This window comes from Danio rerio, chromosome 14, assembly GCF_049306965.1.
Source record: "Danio rerio strain Tuebingen ecotype United States chromosome 14, GRCz12tu, whole genome shotgun sequence".
NCBI classification, from domain to species: Eukaryota; Metazoa; Chordata; class Actinopteri; order Cypriniformes; family Danionidae; genus Danio; species Danio rerio.
Genome location: NC_133189.1, coordinates 37197065 through 37215604, shown reverse-complemented (window position 1 = coordinate 37215604; position 18540 = coordinate 37197065). Strand labels below are relative to the sequence as shown.

Below are 18540 nucleotides of genomic sequence, written 5' to 3'. Positions count from 1 at the left end.
CAGTAAACAAAGCAACTAAATCTAGTCCATTTACTGTACTTGTAAACAAAATGCTGGGTTGTTTTAACCCAAGTTTGGAAAACCCAATTGTTGGGTTGAAAATAAAATAAATAATGTAGCTCAGCAGTTGTGTTTGTGCATATTTAATCTAAAATTGAGTTGGAGCATAATTATTAGAAACCCACAGTAGATTTGGCCACTCCTGCTTATCAGTGTGCAAAAGTGATCATCCCCTGCAGAATAAGAGCAAACTGAAACAGCATCAAAGCTCATTGTCCCACAGTCTAGCCCTTATTTGAAATAACAGATATGTCACTGACATAATACTCAATAAGTAGTGTTTTATTGTCATTTATGTGATCAGCCTAATCCCTTTAGACGTCACAGGGTAAATAGTCCTGGGACGATCTCTCCCTTGCGCTCTTTCTCTCCCCCCTCAGCGCCATGGTTTATTTTAATTGAAAATTAGCAAAACAAAACATGGGCAAGAGGCTCCCTGAATGGGGCCCCTTTCTCTGGGAGCTCCTGGGCCGTTGAATAATGCATATGGGAGAGAGTAAACAGCAGCAGCGGGCCTGGCTCTGGAACAATGGGCCGCTCTGAGCTCAGCGAGGGCGCCTGATTTTATTACTGACCTGTCAATCCTCCCCCCGGCCTGCGAAGCGTGGGACCGCGGCCAGGCAGCAGCTGCTGACCGGCCAGAGCTGACCTGTCCGCTTGGGCGAGCTGGATTTCAGCACACGCCCACCGGCTCGGACCCACATACCTTCACTGGAGCACCACCGCAGGGATGAGGAGCACAGCAGGCCCGCTGGAGACACGTGGATGCTGCTATACGGAAGTGCTGCTGTCTGGAGACGAAGAAAAAAAAAACATTTGTTTGACCAGTGTTACCCTTATGCTTGTACTAAAAGAAAGGAAAACATTTGTACTGAATATATATTAAAAAAATAAATGTACTAAAAATATTTCTGTACCTTATACTGAATTTCACTACTAATACTATATACTAATATTCATTCATTAATTTGTTTTTTTATGTATTTTTTTATTGTTGTTGTTATTATTATTACATTTGTTTGACCACAAATTCAGTAAAACAGTAATATTGTAAACTATTATTACAAATTTAAATAAATGTTTATAAATGTCACTAGATTTATTGATGAATTCTACACTGTAGAATTTGTTGTATTACAGAGGTACATACTACACTGTACTATTGTAACACAGAAGTTAATAATAAGTAAATAAAGTATGATGCGTTAAATATAGCTGGATGTATTAGATCAGTGGTTCTCAAACTGTGGTACGTGTACGACTAGTGGTACGCAGGCTTTCTTCTAGTGGTACGCAGAGGAATTAAATATCTTGTGTACATGCTACACACATTTCAAAATTTATCAAAAATGATGTATATAACATGGCATATATGACATATAGCCTATATTTCTGAGGTAAACTGCCACGTTTTTTTTAACTGTGCAGAGATGTAGCTGCTTTACTGGGCCTACTACGCTACTGTATTTCTATACTGCTCATTATGGTGGTACTTGGAGAGACAATATATTCTGAGGTATTACTTGATGAAAAAAGTTTGAGAACCACTGTAAAAAATCATTAATACAGTAACACAGTAGCACTGAAAAGTATTATACCATGTAGAAATTCAATATTATTCCTTTAATTTTTTCCACAATGGAAAAGTAAACCACTGCAGTTTTAATTTTGTTCCAAATACTCATATTTTTCTATTTAATGCAAATATATTTTTAAATGAACTAGAGTAAGGGATAATCAAAGGCTTACTATGCGTTAAAGGATTTTAATGCGCGACGTGGAGGTGAAGGACCAGCACAGCACACTAGAGGAGTGTGGTTGCCAGTGGTGTAAAGTAACAAATGACAAATACTCAATTTACTGTAATTGAGTAGTTTTTCTCAGGAATTGAAATTTGCTAAGTAGTTTTAAAAATGAGTACTTCCCCTTGAGTACACTTTTAGTGCTGTATTGGTACTTTTTACTCCACTGCTTTCCTTCAACCAGCAGTCACTACTTTATTGTTTCTTGTCTATGGGGATAGGAAAAATCAGTTCTGTGATTCCTGTCCAATCAAATTTCACATAGAAGATAAATCGCTTCATAATGAATTACCTTAAGACATGCAGCAAACAGTTTGAAGACCATGTCCAAAATCTCTGCACGCAATGACCCAAAGACTGTTTAGATGCATGCCACCGATGAGAAGATGATGGATGTTTATGGTACTGTAATGTTTACAGTAAATAGCCATAACACCCAGCAGGCAGAAGACGTCAACATGACAATAGATTGATGTTGTACCCCAATGTCGTGGGATGTTGCATTTTGTTTGGAAATGAAAATCAGGTTGATGTCAGAACCCAATGTCAGGCCGATGCCAATGTCCAACATAAAACCAACCAAATATCAACGTCTAATGATGTTACAGTTTGATATTGTGTGGACAACACCACTATGATGTCTATCAGATGTTACATTTTGGTTGCCATACCTGATGAATAAATGCCAATGTTGGACGTCAATATGACGTTGGTCATTTTCTAAAACAACCTGAAATTAACCAAATATCAACATCATTTGACATCATTATTGGACATCAAAATAACGTTGTCCTTAGATGCTGGCGAGACTTGAATTTTAGTCACCTGACGTCACGACCTAAATCGACCTAATAACGTATTATAACATTTTGTGAAAAGAAATATCAAATGACAAATCTGTGGGCGTGGCATGTTTTTTCTACAGCGGGCTGATTTGATGTAGTTAAGTAGTCAATTAATTCAGAAAGTTTGGGGAAAAGGTAATGTTAGAAGAGTTATTACAACCTAACACTCCTCCTCACCATTTCTGTTTGTTGCCAAATCTGACTGTTAAACCAGTGTAGTTAAGTATGTTAGCCCCACCCATTACCTTAAAATCACATTAAATCAGATAATTTTACTGAAAACAAACAGGAAGTGGATTTTCTTAATGACACGCACAGCTGGCTTGTCTGGCAATCTGAGCTCATATGATTAGTTTTGATTTCTTGGGGACTTTAACACACAGCAAGCAGTGAATTATCCTGCTTATTGCATGGTCATTTGCCAAAGTAGGCCAAAGTTTAAAGTAGTTTTGCTCTTTGCAGCTCAATATTTGTGAAAATTTGTTAATCACTTTTGACATGTTAGATTTTCTAGTGCCTAGATTTCCCGTTCGCCATTAACAGTCCTCACCGGTTTCCTGTGCAGTGCATGTGAGTTTCTATGATAACCACAAATGCTTGGAAGAAGCACATTTATTTCGAAATGTGATCACAACAAACTGGCACTACCTGTGCGTTTCAACGAAAATAATGCACACGGCATCAGAATCAAGAATGTAAACAGACCTTGGAATAAATTATATGAATGTACTGTAAACTCAAAGTACTGTTTATTTATGGATTATTTACTGCATTTCTTTAGTTTTATCATTGATGTCAATTGTTTTTTTAAATAGAACATTCAACTGGGCAGTGTATATTTCAAAAGAAATTGAATGAAATTATACATGTATTATTGAATTATATACTGTATTTAATTTATTTTCAATCCTTAAATATTTTACCCTGCTTATATACAACAATTACGCCACATTACTTCTATATTTGTTGAATAGCAGCAACTTTGACTCATGTTCAACTCCCCAATAAGCCTGCACTCATCTCTTATTAATGGAATAAATTGCAAAGGAATGTGAAACGTGTTATATTAGAGTTTGCGGACTTGTGTCTCTCTCTGCTCCTCCCCTCAGCTTTGGGTTGATGTGGCTGCGATGGCAAAGAGTAAATTGGTTAGCAGGATGAGTAATGATGTGACGTGCTGGAAATGGAAGATCAAAGAACTTATTACAGCTGCACCTTTTTATAACATTCCATTGTTGTCAAGTGTCCCTGATATTAACCTGCCTCTGCCAGGCTTCCCCGGGTCTCTCTCTCTCTCTCATCAGTTTTAAAATCCTCTGGAATTTAGGACATGAATAATTCTTGTTTATTCACATTTTGATGAACCACTGAGAACCATATGAATTTATTTTGTAACCTCAAAAAAGTTATACATTGCAACAAAATCTTTTTAAATAGTCAAAGCTTGATGGTTATAAAACAGTGTCTTGTGCCTCATTTTTAGCATAGATGACTTCTCATCATGTGATTGTAAGTGGTTGAAAATAATGTATATGGGCAGAATTTAAACAAATAAATTAAGTTAAACAATACTAAATTTCATTTGTTTGTTGTAATTTAGTCCATATTATTTATTTCTAACCACTTGTCTTTAAAAAATTATTATTCCAAAGATTTTTTTAGTGTACTACATTCACAATTATTCATTTTCCTTTGGCTTAGTCCCTTTATTCATCTGGGGTCTCCACAGCCGTATGAGCCGCCAACTTATCCAGCATATGTTTTATGCAGTAGATGCCCTTCCAGCTGCAACCCAGAACTTGGAAACCCATACACACTCATTCAGACACACTTTTACACTGTGGACAAACTAGTTAACTAAAAATGTAGTAGTATATAAAAATTGAAAGCTGTTCCTCCATTTTGACATTTCACTATTCTCTGGAGTTTTACAAATGTGACTGGCTAGCATCAGCAGTGGTAGATTTGCATAAAGCGATCTGATTGGTAGACGCCTGTTAAAAGGGTGCTCGAAAGGTTAAAAGTTTTTCATTAGAACTCAACGAATCCACAATTCGTTTAGAAAACACTTTAGATCACTCGCTCTGATGACTGACATTGTGACTGTCATTGAGGTATTAGTGCTCAAGAATGTTGTTAAAGTGATGACTAAATAAATTTTTTGACAAAGCATGAGGGTCAGCCCAAAATAACTAAAACAAGTATGTCACTTTGTGTAAATAGTGTGAATGTTTCCAAATGTCCTTTCTAACTTGTTAACATGGCTACAGTTATCAAACTCTGATGTCAAACTAACCTGGGTGCAGACCAAAAGTGCTAGTGTGAAAACACCCTAAGACAAACCTTTTTTTTTTTGTTTAATTAATTTGTTATTTTTTCATTCAATGATTCAATTATTCATAAATTGATTGTGTTATTTTTGCATGATTTGTATGACTAAATTGTGGAAGTGATTATAATACCATGCAATCTTCAAAATTTATTTTTAAATAATATTAAATTATTTAATTAACTAATATAAATCATTCATTCGTTTATTAATATTGATTAATGATTAATAAATGTATATATTAAATTTTTAATCCTGTTTGGTCAGTCACACTATTCCAATGTATTTGACTGCTTTTGATTTATTAACTTGGTATTTTTTGCTTTTATTTACATTATTTAAACTATGAACTGTTATATGTCAAGTATCTTACTCTAACATGATCTGTTTTTTGTTCTACACAGACTTAAATTTATTCGTCAAACCAACAATCTCACCCCAACACCCACCGAAGTCCCCAAACACACACTCTGTTGTGAAAATCACACAAGCATCTTGCGAAAGATGTAAAATAATACAGACAGCCACAGTGAGCGAGCGAGGGAGATTAAGGGGAAGTGACAGAGCTGGCGCAGGATGTTTGACTGTTTGCTCTTGCTTTAACAACATCCTCTGCGCAGACACCCGATGAGGACAGAGATACAGGACTGAACCATTGTTCTGCTTATCTTCGTCCGGGCTCATATCTGCTGGCCCAGGGGCTATTGAGGAGCGGATGACCACTGATAGAGACACAAACACACAAACTGCAGGGAAGGACTGGCTCTAATTAGTGGATCAACATATTGGTGATGATGATGCTTAATTATCCTTGCTCATGTTGGATTTGGAGGTAAATCTGTGTTGGCAGACACTGAGGGGATCTAATTTAAGTCATAAATGTACTCATTTTCATATAGATTTGGAGGGTTTAATCTGCTGTTTGAGAATAGAATATTTTGCTCAGAAAAAAATGTTAGGTTTAACTGTATGATTAAAAAAATGTCATGACACGAAGCCTTTTTATATTATATAAATTGATTGTCATGATTATTTTAACTATAATAAAATAATTTCAGTGCTGTGAAACAAATGCATACATAAAATAATATAATGATAAAAAATTAAATAATATTATTTAGTATTTTGTTATTATATGCATTTTTGAATTGTTGAAATGTTGAATTTTATAATAATATAATTAGTGCCGGGCAAAGATTTGTTTTTACATAATATATGTGTGTGAATTAAATATATTTAAGATTTAACACTTGCTTGACGCTATTAACAGGTTTGTCGTGCTGTCCCAGGAGAAAACCCTATGCTCGGAGATAATAGAGCTAAGGGCTCCTGCCTGGTCAATAAGCATATAAGGGGGTCCAAGATCAGGTAGGTCTGGAAAGCTCCACCAAAAGGAGGAGATTGGTGGAAGGGGGAAATCTTCCAAAATAAGTCAGTATAGGGCGAAATTTGTCTATTTATTGCACACTGTAAAATCATTTATTCTTTTATTTTCATTTCGGCTTAGTCCCTTTATTGTTCTGGGATCGCCACACCAGAATGAACCGCCAACTTATCCAGCACATGTTTTATGCATAAGATGCCCTTCCAGCCACAACCAAACACTGGCAAACACCCACACGCTTGCGTTCACACACATACAACACGGTCAATTTAGCATATTCAATTCACCTATTGTGCATGTTTTTGGAATATGGGGGAAACCGGAGCATCCGGAGTAATTCCTTGCGAACACGAGGAGAACACGTTCGAAACAGCAACTTTCTTACTGTGAGGCGATCATGCTACCCACTCTGCCACCGTGACGCCAACACTGTAAAATATTTGACCTTAAGATTACAGTAAACAACTGGATAATGATTGCTTTACTTTCACTGTAAGGGACTGTATGTAAATTCACAGTAAATTACTGTAAGGTACTTCATATTAACAATAATTTTGTAAATATTTCTAAATATAAAAAAGTGACTGTACTAGCTTAAAAGTTCATGTGTATTAATTTTTATGTTAAATAAAAAAAGAGTGTTGGAATTCCTATAACTAACGTGCAATAATTATAGCCCTTTATACAGTAATTTGCTGTAATCATGATGCCTGCCTTAATTTCACTATAAAATTCTGAATACAAAAACAAGTTCAGTTAACTCCTTGTAAAGTGATACTAATGGAATTTACTGTGACAAATTACATTATTTTTTACAGTGTAGTCTTGGATCAATCTGATTGAATTATTGGTGATTACAGATGAGACACCAACCGCGATCAATTATATTGTGTGCTCCTATCGAAATGACTTTGTAAAGCTTCACTTATTATTTATATGTGATACACACACGCCCACACAGATAAAAACAAAACTATACAAAACAGTTTTGTTACATAGATATTACAATTTTCATATAAGTTGTATCATATGCACATATATTTTATATATAAATATATATAAACATTTTCTCAAAATTATGCATGCATTCAAAACATAATCGTTATAAATCACATTCAATATAAAAGTTTATTTTGACAAAGTTAAGTGCACAATAATCATTAATATCGACAGCACGAAGTATAATATAATATAATATAATATATGTTCTGTATCTGTAAGTTTTCGAGTTTCAAGAAACAGGAACCAATGAAAAACATGTAAAAAGTGTAAGTATAGTGTAGGTACAATTCATTTTTAAATTTGAAATTTAAGATGTTTAACATAATCAGTAGATTAGATTTCCTTTATCAATCACTGTTTTAACAGGAAGTGGTTGGAGGGGCTGAAACCGCATCCATCAAATAAAGGGCAGCATTGGTGCATGAGGCTCAGGTAACATGAAGAGCAGAGGATTGCAGAGAGAGAGAGAGAGAAATGGAGAGACCCTGACCCTCAGGTGTTTGACTTGAGCCGCTGTCCTGGAGCTCTGCCCTCTCTCTTTCTCTTTTTCACTCTTTTTTTGTGGCAAGCTGATTTGACTCTAATTAGCAGGATTATAATTCTTGATATCAAGAATTCAGTTTTAAATAGTGGAGTTATTTCTTGATTTTAATTGTGATATCATTTGCATATCAGACATTAAAATTGAAAGTAGTAAACAAAGTAGTAATATTCCTGATATCATAAATATCTAGTTAAATGTCACCATAGGATTTCATTGTAAATCAACTGTGATTATTAAGAATTAGATGAAAATTCTAATTTAGCAAAATTCTTTTTTTTTGATAGAAGTTACTACATTGTTCATATAGGAGTCATTGTATATTTTTGATAACAAGATTTGAATTGCTACTAGTAATAAAGCAATTTTTATCCATTTTCAGATTACAGAAATGCCAAATGCAGCGTTGAATCATTAAGCTGTGAACAATTAGTGACGACTGAATTATTGATACTAGGAATTCACATTTTTATGTATTTATTGATACCCAAAGTTTTTTTTTTCTTTATTTCAGCAAGACATAATAAACGGATGTGAAATTTCAATTAGCTATAAATCAGTTCTGGCAGTCTATTTGATTGCATTTATATAGAGTACTTGATATCAAGCATGATATTTTTACTTATTCAAGAATGCAATTTAATTTCTGGAAGTGATGACATCATTACTGATGCCAAGCTTCTAATAGTTAACATGTTTACTAGTAGAATTGCTGATATAAAAAGGCTATTGTTACTACTAGAAATCCAGTTCTTGCATTTAAAACTACACTCTAAAAATGTTTGCTGTTTGTTCAAACTATTAGCTGAAACAACACAATTTTAAGGTTTTCATTTGACAACTCAAACGTTTTATGTTCAATTCACAGACATTTGTAAAAACTAATAAGTTAACTTAATTTCTTCATGTTGTCCCAAAACAAATCGATTGTGTCGAACCCAGCATTTTTTAACAGTGTAGTGAAAACTGAACTGTAAACATCAAGAACTTATATCCATGATTTAACTAAAGTCAGAACAGCTTGCCGTGTGTGTGTGTGTGTATGTGTGTGTGTTCATGTGTTCCTTCTGGACTTGTGAGAATGTGCTCCCTCACCAGGGTCACTGGTCCCAGAGGGACACTTCCACCCTCACACATGGTCCCAGAGGCAAAGGGAACATGTTGCACGCTGCAGGAATTCCTTAACCAGGATTTATTATTTTAGAACACATTGTTTAGGTGTAAAGCATCCCAGCTTCAGAGAGAACATTTTCATTTAACAGGATTTTTCATTTGAGGGAAAGTGTTTTTGTAGGTCTGTCATGATCATGCATTTTCTGCTGATTTTATCCACAATTAATTGTTAATCCTTTTTTTTAATAGGTCTACAATCAGACAATTAGTAATTGTAGTTTGTGATTAATAACATCAAAAAGCCAGATTTGTACACTTTTACGCTTTTTATTGTGCATAGGTTCAAATATTTATAAATTTTTATAAAATAAATCATGTATAATTTTTAATTTGAATATAAAAAACAAGTAAATAAACAATAAAATGACTAAACATGTTAATTAAATAATCAACTACATTAAACTATTATATTAAATTGACATAATTTTAATGTACTTTCTGCAAGAGGCTTTTAATAATTTAAAATATAATACAATTTTATGTTTGTTTTAAAATTTTGTTTACTAAGAATGTTTGTTTTTTTAATCTGTTCACTGTTTGACAATAAAAAATAATTTTACCTATACTCATTAACTGTTTACTTTTCAGTATATAAAAATCCTTTTGTAAACATAGTCTGACCCAGACACCAGTCTGTGTTTGACCCAAATTTAATAAATATCTAAATATCGAATAAATGTATAAACATTTTCACAATTAGGTATAGCCTTAATAAAGATTAAAAATGACTTTATATGCTATTTGTACATGGAAGTAAACAATTTTCTTAAGTATTGACTAGAAATGAGGGCTTACTTTTACTTTAAAGTGCTACCAGCATCATCACGGGCAGTCAGAAAAGCATTTGTGCTGTTGATCAACTGTATGCATACTGAATCTATCATGATAAGCAGCTCTTGCCTTACACCTGCTGATACTTAGATAAGATTCAATTGAGGGGGGGTGGGAGATGGTTTGTGCAGGTGGGGGCAGGGATGCTCACAGCAGGCCAGAAAGAACAACATCTTGTCTGCTTGAGTATGAGTGCAAAGCCCTGAGGGTCACGAGGTCCTGTTTACCTGTGGCAGGTATTTCCTCCCTGGGCTGATAAGAGCCGACCAGGGGAAGTGCTCCGTCACAGGTGAGTGAGTGGAGAGAGAGAGAGAGAGAGAGAGAGAGAGAGAGAGAGAGAGAGAGAGAGAGAGAGAGAGAGAGAGAAGGAAGCCAGATCTGCTGCTTAAAACCTCAAACTCACACACAAACTCATTGTGAAACATGCCTGTACCACTCACATCCATAACGCTGAAATTGCTCATGAAGCAAAGTAAAAGTTGCAAAAGTATCTTTTCTACATTGTGACAGTAGGTTGGCTATTAACAGCATCAGCTATCAGAGCTATTAACACAAAAGAAGATATTTTTAAGAATGTTGTGACAAAAAAATGATGACTTAGTTTAGTTTTTTCACCTAGTGGTGAAAAATATATATATGGAAATTCAATGGTTACTAACATTCTTCAAAATATCTTCTGTTAAGAAGAAGCATCTCAAATGTGTTTGGGCAGAATTATGACAGAATTTACATTTGTGGATGAACTAACGTTAGCCTGAAAATGTGGTTCCCCCAATTTAGTCAAATGTGAACAAACTTACCTAAACGGTCCTCCTCGTTTGTGATGTGTCAGAAAAGTGCTGAACGTCCCCGGTCTGTATTTTTAAAGTCTGGATTGTTTTAATAAAGCGACTCATATTAAACAGCATGATCTCAAGAGGAAACGAAGATATTTTACATTAAACGCCTCTCTCTCATTCAAAGCGCGCGAAAAAAAAAACAAAAAAAAAAACATATGACTAAGTGAATAGGTTTGTTCCGACTGGTTGTTTATATACGATAACATTAACGACTTCTTCGGGCTACCTGTATTTCTTAGACTCGGTTTTGTTGGGATTAAAATGCCCATTCAATTCTTACGCAAAATAAAAAAAAAAATTAAAACATGAAAATTTATTCATAATAAAAGTATTTACGGAAATATCGCGAGAACAACGTTGCTTCGCTCAAGGTGATCCGTGTAAACGATTAATGATGTTGCAGAATGTTCGATGAACGTGGTACAGAAAGAGCTTCATTCATTTATGGCAGTGATAGACAGCCGAACAGACGGAACAAGACACAACTGTTTTAAAACGAGGTAAAGTTGGTTTTATATTTGCACATTCGTTTATTTAGCAGTCTCTATTGTTTAGCATGTTTAATAATCGATCGGAATTAGCATGCAAGTATGACTTCTAAACAACATTAACACTATCTAATTGACAGTGAACAATGCTGTACTTTGATAGTTATTTGCTGCAATTATGATTTCCCTATTTAGAATTTTCAAAGAATACTTTCCTGGATTTATATTATTAAGGAGAATGTCTGAATATCCGAATATAGGCTATATCTTAAAACGTGGTAAGAACTGATATTAACCAAGATTTAACATTCATAAATAAATTGTTTGCCTACCGTAAACAGGCTTTCAAGCTGTTTTCATTAGGCCTGTAAACGACTGAGGAGCCTAAATGTCACAAATAATCCTAAAGAACGGAACGTAAATGAATGTGAAATTGGACAGCACCAAAATAATGCTTCCTTGTTCAATACATTTATGTATCATTTACAGCTTACACACTTATTCATAAGTATGTAGGATCTATTGCTTATTACGGCATTTTAATTTGAAACTGGAAAATAATTTTAGACCTTTAAGAAATTTTATTTATACATTCAGAACAAAAATAATGCTCTGAGGGCTGGAAATGTGTGGCATATATTGAATGTAAATACCAGGGTTTTACAACCACCCTTACAAGTCATAAAAGTCCCACAAAAATGCAGGTAGACTACTATAATCATGGATATGGATATATCTGTGAGCACAGCACTCTGAAATATCCCACCCACAGACCTCTGATGCGGCCCATGTCATAGTTTAAAACAGGAGAGCAGGTGAGGCACAATGGATAGATGGAGACTTAGCTTGTTTATTTTCACTCTGCCCTTCCTCTTCCTCCATTACCTGAGTTCTGGGTGCTCCTCTTACCCTCAGGTGCTGAGTGGAGGCGGTGAGCCTGAACATGTTAACAAGGGAGGATCCCACAATCATTTCGAGAGACACGCTGCACTGCTGAATGGAGCTTTCAGCGAGAAGTGTGGAAGAAGAGACCACAAGACAAACCCTTTCTTTTTTCTGCAATGAAGTGAGTGTCATTAATAAGCAGAAAATGATTACCCTGCGCAGTTTTTTTATGTTTTTTGTACATCCTCATTTGGTCATGGTCAATTTCATTGCACTAATTGGTAATAAATGATTTATATAAAGCTTAATGGCCGTTTATGTAATTAAATAGCCATTCAAAATCTCATGTGTATGGACTAGCCATATATTTATGCTGACAAGTTATGCAAGGAATAAAAAAAACGAAGAGATCAGTAATTAGCTATGTAGTCAGAAAAAGACCAGATGTTTTCAATTTTTCAGAATCTTTAGATATTTAAAAAAAACTGCATAAGATACAGAGATTTGAAGCTGGAGGGAGGTATTGTGAATGAGCAGGCCGATAATTGGGTCCAGTTGCAAGTCAAATTATTTTGTATAAAAACTAAATCTTTAATTAAAGTGTTATGATGAAATCATGCCATGATAAGGTTAATGATCTCATAATAAATTATTTAAAAAATAGTAAAATACTTGTTAATAGAATACCTTAAATTAAGTAAAAATACAGTAAATATATTCCAGAGACTTTAATTTATTATAATTGATTGTAAATTATGCACAAATTTATAGTTTCCTTTAATTTCAATATATAATTCAGCAACTGTAAGTGTTCCAACAACAAGGAAGTAACAAAGAAGTTGCTGTGAACAGTTTGTACAGTTGATAAATGTACGTTGATGACTATAACTGATAATAGTATGTCTAAGCTCTATATACCATGATTCACCACATGAATACATTTACCATGGTCAAATGGCATTCTTTTTATTTGACCTATTTGCATGAATGTTGATATGGCAGTTTATTAAAGACTATTTAATACTCAGTTTTGTTGGGTTTAAAATTAATTTACCTGCAAAAACAAAACGTGAAAAGTCTAATTATAATAAAAGTATTTACAGAGATACCGCGAGAAAAATGTTGATCACGTGATCTGTGTGAATGATTCATTCATGATGTTGCAAAATGTTTGGTAAGCAAGTGTGGTACAAAAACAAGAGCATCATTCATTTATAGTGACAAACAGCTCAACAGCTGAAACGAGGCAACAGCCCACATTAAAACGTGGTAAGGACTAGGGATGCACCTATACCATTTTTTGGAACCAATAAGATCCTGATACCAAACTTCTGAGTATCGACTGACACAGATCCGATCCCGATACTGTGCTGCTTTTTTTTTAACATAACACAGTTTCTAAAGTTCTGGTGAAAAACTCATATAATAGCTTATATCTTCTTTAGTAAAATTAACAGCCCTATTGGCCTACTGTATTTACAGTATACAGTTCTAACTTAAAACATGATGCTTGCTGTAAACTAGCTACATTATTTGAGCATTCGTTAGGACATTGATGTGATCTGTTGTGGTCCAGCTTATGTTTCCTTTTTAATATTAAGATTTTTCTGTAAAACCTGTAGGCTATCACTATTAACACTACATTGACCCTATTGATCCTTTTAGCAAAGCCTGATATTTTCCTCCAGGTTTGAAGCACACTAAACTAAACCATCTGAGGCCAGTTTTACTTAATAAACATTCACCGATCCAAGTGTCTGTATCAATAAGGACTGATATTAACTGAGATTTAACATTCATAATTGCATTGTTTGTCTACAGTAAAAAGACTTTTAAACTTTTAAGTCATTAGGCCTATGAACAATTGAGTAGCCTAAATTTCATAAATTATCCTGAAGAATGGCAAGTAATTGTAAATAAAATACCTCAAATTAAATAAAGATACAGTAATTATATTTCAGTGGCATTAATTTATTAATAATACCTGTAAATTATGCACATATTTATAGTTTACTTTAATTTCAATATATAATTCAGCAACTGTAAGCACTCCAACAACAAGGAAGTAACAAGGAAGTTGCTGTGAACAGTTTGTACAGTTGATAAATGTACGTTGATGACTATAACTGATAATAGTATGTCTAAGCTCTATAAACCATAATTCACCACATGAATACATTTACCATGGTCAAATGACATTCTTTTCATTTGACTTATTTGCATTAACGTTGATATACAATTTAGATAACTATTTAAGACTCAGTTTTGTTGGGTTTAAAATTAATTTACCTGCAAAAAAAAACAACATAAAAAATCTATTTATAATAAAAGTATTTATGGAGATATTGCGAAAACAACGTTACTTTACTCAAGTTGATCCATGTAAACGATTCATTCATGATGTTGCAAAATTATTTGCATTAGAATGTTAATAAATAACGATTTAAATGACTATTTAAGAGACTAATAGTTTTAGAAATAAAGAAGCACTACTGAGAATATATTAGATCAAGTGAAAATGCTTTCTCATATATTTACAGACTCTTATAACAGTCCCAAGAGCTATGAATAAGTCGACCTGAATTTTACAGAGGTGAGAATTGTTTGTAAGCACTTTGGCTCCTCAGGCTCTCCTTCCTTCTGCAGATCTGCTCATTATAAGCAAAGAGCAGAGGAAGCGAACGGCAGCCATTGTGGCTGATCGGAACCTGAAGCACCCTCCAATAAGCAGGAGAGCAGCATCGTAGGCAGCGCAGCACCCCACTTCAAACCTCCCAAAACCCCATTTTCAGGCCCCACAGCTGCCCTGGCTCTGCAAGAGCACTTAGCCATGTCATTCTATCTGCCTCTCCGGACCAGAGGACACAGGCGCGGTTTTGTGTGCCGCTGTCTCTGATACGACTCCAGAAATGGAAATGAGGCCATGGATCTTCATTAGAAGAGGCAGGTGTCCTCTGGCCTGCCCAGGTGAAGACGCTGGGAGGAGTGGGCCAGGGCGGGGGAGAAAGGGGCTCCTCACGATGGTTGGCGGCCCTCATTTCTCCCCTTCCCCCCACGACACTTAATTGCCCGTGTAATGAGCTACTGGTGAATGGGCTTACTTGTGTGGAGGTACTTGAGGAGTCCGTGCATTAGGGGTACCTCCTGCAGCTCCTAATCTCAGAGCCCGTATACAGAAAGCGCCGCGTATGAAACGCCAGAGAGAAAGACACTCACCTCTCCTCTGCATCACTCTTGTTTGCGTTCGCCCCCACCTCCTGCCCCTCTGCTTTGTCTCCAGGTTCATGCTGGTGAAATTGGCTGGGCTTTGAAACCTGTGGAAGCGAGGCAGCCTTAAAGGCTCTTCAAGGCAGATGAGGATCCTGGAGTGTGAGAAGTTTCCTTGTGACAGGACACCTGTTTCTGTCTCATATCTTGTTTTTCTGCACTTGAGGATGCAGAACACCTGCACGCGGACAATTACATGATCGTTTGCTACAAAAATCATCCAGATCAAACATCACGTGCCATTGAAACTGTGCTTATTATAATTTATCACTTACTCATTTTGTTCTTTAAAGACTCCCTAAATACTTTTGGTGAATTTGTATGAATTCTAATGATTGCATTATTTTTGCACCCTACTAATCACATTCATGTATGGAATATGTATGACAGACCAAGCGGACTTCTGATCATCCACATTCTTAATTTCTCTCACTGATGCCCCCAATTTTTCAGCTTGCTCAAGGGCGTATCATTTGTTGGGATTGTAGGTGGAAAAACCCACATTTAGAAAGACAACTTGGTATTTATACACCCACATCTCCTCCCAATACTGGCAATTGAACCCACCCTCGTGTTAAGAGTCCACTGCTCTAACCTGTTCAAATACACTTACAGCTCCTCCCGGTACTAGGAATTGAACCCACAACCTTCGAATTAAGAGTTCACTGCTCGAACATGTTCAAATACGCTTATACCTCCTTCCGGTACTAGGATTTAAACACAGAACCTTTAAGTAAAGAGTTCTTTCCTCAAACCTGTTCAAATACGCTTACAGCTCCTTCTGGCACTTGCAATTGAACCCACAACCTTTGAGTGAAGAACCCAGTCATTCATTCATTTTTTTTCGGCTTAGTCCCTTTATTTAATCTGGGGTGACAGTTCCACAGTGGAATAAACCGCTAACTCATTCAGCATATGTCTTACACAGCGGATGCCCTTTCAGCTGCAACCCATCACTGAGAAAACACCCATACACACTCATTCATACACTTCAAACAATTTAGCCTACCTAATTCACCTGTACCGCATGTCTTTGCACCCGAAGGAAACCCACGCGAACACTGGGAGAACATGCAAACTCCACACAGTAACGACAACTGACCCAGCCGATGCTCGAATCAGCGACCTTCCTGCTGTGAGGCAAACGTGCTACGCACTGCGGCACCGTGCAGCCCTCGAGTTAAGATTTCACTGCTCAAACCTTTTCAAATATGCTTACAGCTCCTCTCGGTAGGAATTGAACCCAGAATCTTCAAGTTAAGAGTTCACTGCTCGAACCTGTTTCAACATTTGTACATCTCCTGGTACTGGGAATTAAACCCTCAACCTTTGAGTTAAGAGTCCTATCTAGCCTGTTTAGAGACTCTTAAGCCTGGTTTATACTTCTGCGTCAAGTGACCGGCGCAACTCACGGCGCAGGCAACGCGCGTGGCTGTGCATTTATACTTCTGCGCGCTGTCTCCGTTGGTCTGCATTAACACTTCCGAAACGCTAGTGGGCAGTGAGGTGTAAATGTTCCTCTGTGTTGAGTTTCTTCGCTTCTGTTTTGCTATTTTGAACACTTCCTGGATGTACAAGTGACTCAAACTCGCTCATTTTGAGGCAGGAACCGGCGGACGTGCAACAACTTTAACCATGAGGTAAACACAGAACAAAACTTTCCATCCGGAGCTCCTTCACGGGACTCCACACTTGTAAACAATCGCTCGCGCCATTCGCGAGGCTCGGTCCCGCCCAGACACGTCGGCGCTAGCAAGCCGACCAATCACAAAGCTTGCGCTACGCGTTGTTGCGACGTGTAGTTACAATTTTTGAGAGGTGCACGTCAGTGACGGCCACGGCGAAGGGCTATGCGTCAGCGCCGTAGCCTACGCCGGTGTTTGACGCAGAAGTATAAATCAGCCTTTACTAGTACTGGGAATCAAATGCACAACCCTTAGGTTACAAGTCGACTCTGACTAACAGTTAGACCCCTACTCTGATTAAACAATGTCCCCAGCTGCATGGGAGATGTTTGAATGCTCGCCAACAGTAAACCACTGCAAAGTCCTTAAGATTCTTAATTTACCTTGATCTTTGCTGTGAATATAGCAAAGACATGGGAATAATCAAGCAACTCTTCTCACACGTTTTGCCGTCCAATGTTAGTACCCTCAGTCCCTCCGCAGGGTGTCTGACAAATAAGGTGCTGTTATTGGGCTCCTTCTCAGGGCTGGGGGTTAATGATTAGTGCTGTTGGGGGTTAAAGCCCAGAGATAGGGCCTTTCTCCTGTGCCTCAACAGATGTTGGTGGGCCTTTAATGTGGTTATCAGGATGGAGAGCCTTCTCAGGCCCGCTCTTCCATTGTGTGCTGTCACATTCCAGGGCTCAGCCACGGCAACAGGGCATCATGGGAGCACAGCCAGGGCTCCCGCTGGGCCACTGTGGGCCCGAGTTCTGACAGCCAGGGCAGCCCCCTCTCCCACACTGCATCCACACTACTGATCACACACCATTCTTCACACCTCCTGCTTCCTCCACACACACTCTCTGTTCCTCTGCCATCTTGCCCTTTCCCACACCACTTTTTATGGTCTAATTCATGGGCAAGAAGTCTAAAAACTTTCCTTTTACAGTTCACCCTTAGATGAGCTAATTCCCAGTGGACTATTTAAAGTGTTTACTGCACAAAGCAGTGTCCTTATGAGTCATCATGTTCATTAGGGATTGCCTAGTTAATTTAGTTATATTTGTGTATGTGCATGTTATGTTTGTGTGTATAAGTTCCTATATTTTATATTTTAAAGACCTTCAAGTTTCTAATACTAGAATATGGATTAAAAATACAAAAGGTTTTCAAACATGAAACAAGTAAAATAAAATAAAATAAAAGTCATGTTCTTTTTTTTTTAGCAAACAGTAAACAGAAACTATACTTACAGTTGTTATCATGTTACCTGTTTTAAATTATTAACACTTTATTTTGAGGGTCTATTTGAGTATTAGTAGGCTGTCTGCTTAATATCTGATGATACTGCTCATTCAACAGACGTTTAACTGACTATAAGAAACTATGCAAGTACATGTCAACTTAAAATAACCCTAACACCAACC

The 18540-nt window shown here is 36.5% G+C and overlaps 3 long non-coding RNA genes across 11 annotated transcripts in view; 2 read left to right on the top strand and 1 right to left on the bottom strand.

Annotated features, from left to right (window-relative positions):
* Positions 1-6104, top strand: part of si:ch211-143l19.3 — a 116648-nt gene extending 110544 nt beyond the window's left edge. For all 8 annotated transcript variants that reach the window (XR_012389847.1, XR_012389848.1, XR_012389841.1 and 5 more), the window contains one exon: positions 5441-6104. This is a non-coding gene — a long non-coding RNA (si:ch211-143l19.3). The remainder of the gene's footprint in view (positions 1-5440) is intronic.
* The window catches only part of LOC141377549 (uncharacterized), a 38655-nt gene extending 27439 nt beyond the window's left edge, over positions 1-11216 (bottom strand). The window contains exons 1-2 of one of the 2 annotated variants that reach the window (XR_012389851.1): positions 10768-11216; positions 636-851 (exon numbers count right to left, since the gene is read on the bottom strand). This is a non-coding gene — a long non-coding RNA (uncharacterized lncRNA). The remainder of the gene's footprint in view (positions 1-635; positions 852-10767) is intronic. The other variant, XR_012389852.1, reaches the window with a different exon arrangement.
* Positions 11217-11223: 7 nt separating this feature from the next.
* Positions 11224-18366, top strand: LOC141377548 (uncharacterized). Its single transcript, XR_012389850.1, has 3 exons — positions 11224-11306; positions 12210-12360; positions 15460-18366. It is a non-coding gene; the product is annotated as an uncharacterized lncRNA (long non-coding RNA).
* The last annotated feature ends 174 nt before the right edge of the window (positions 18367-18540 follow it).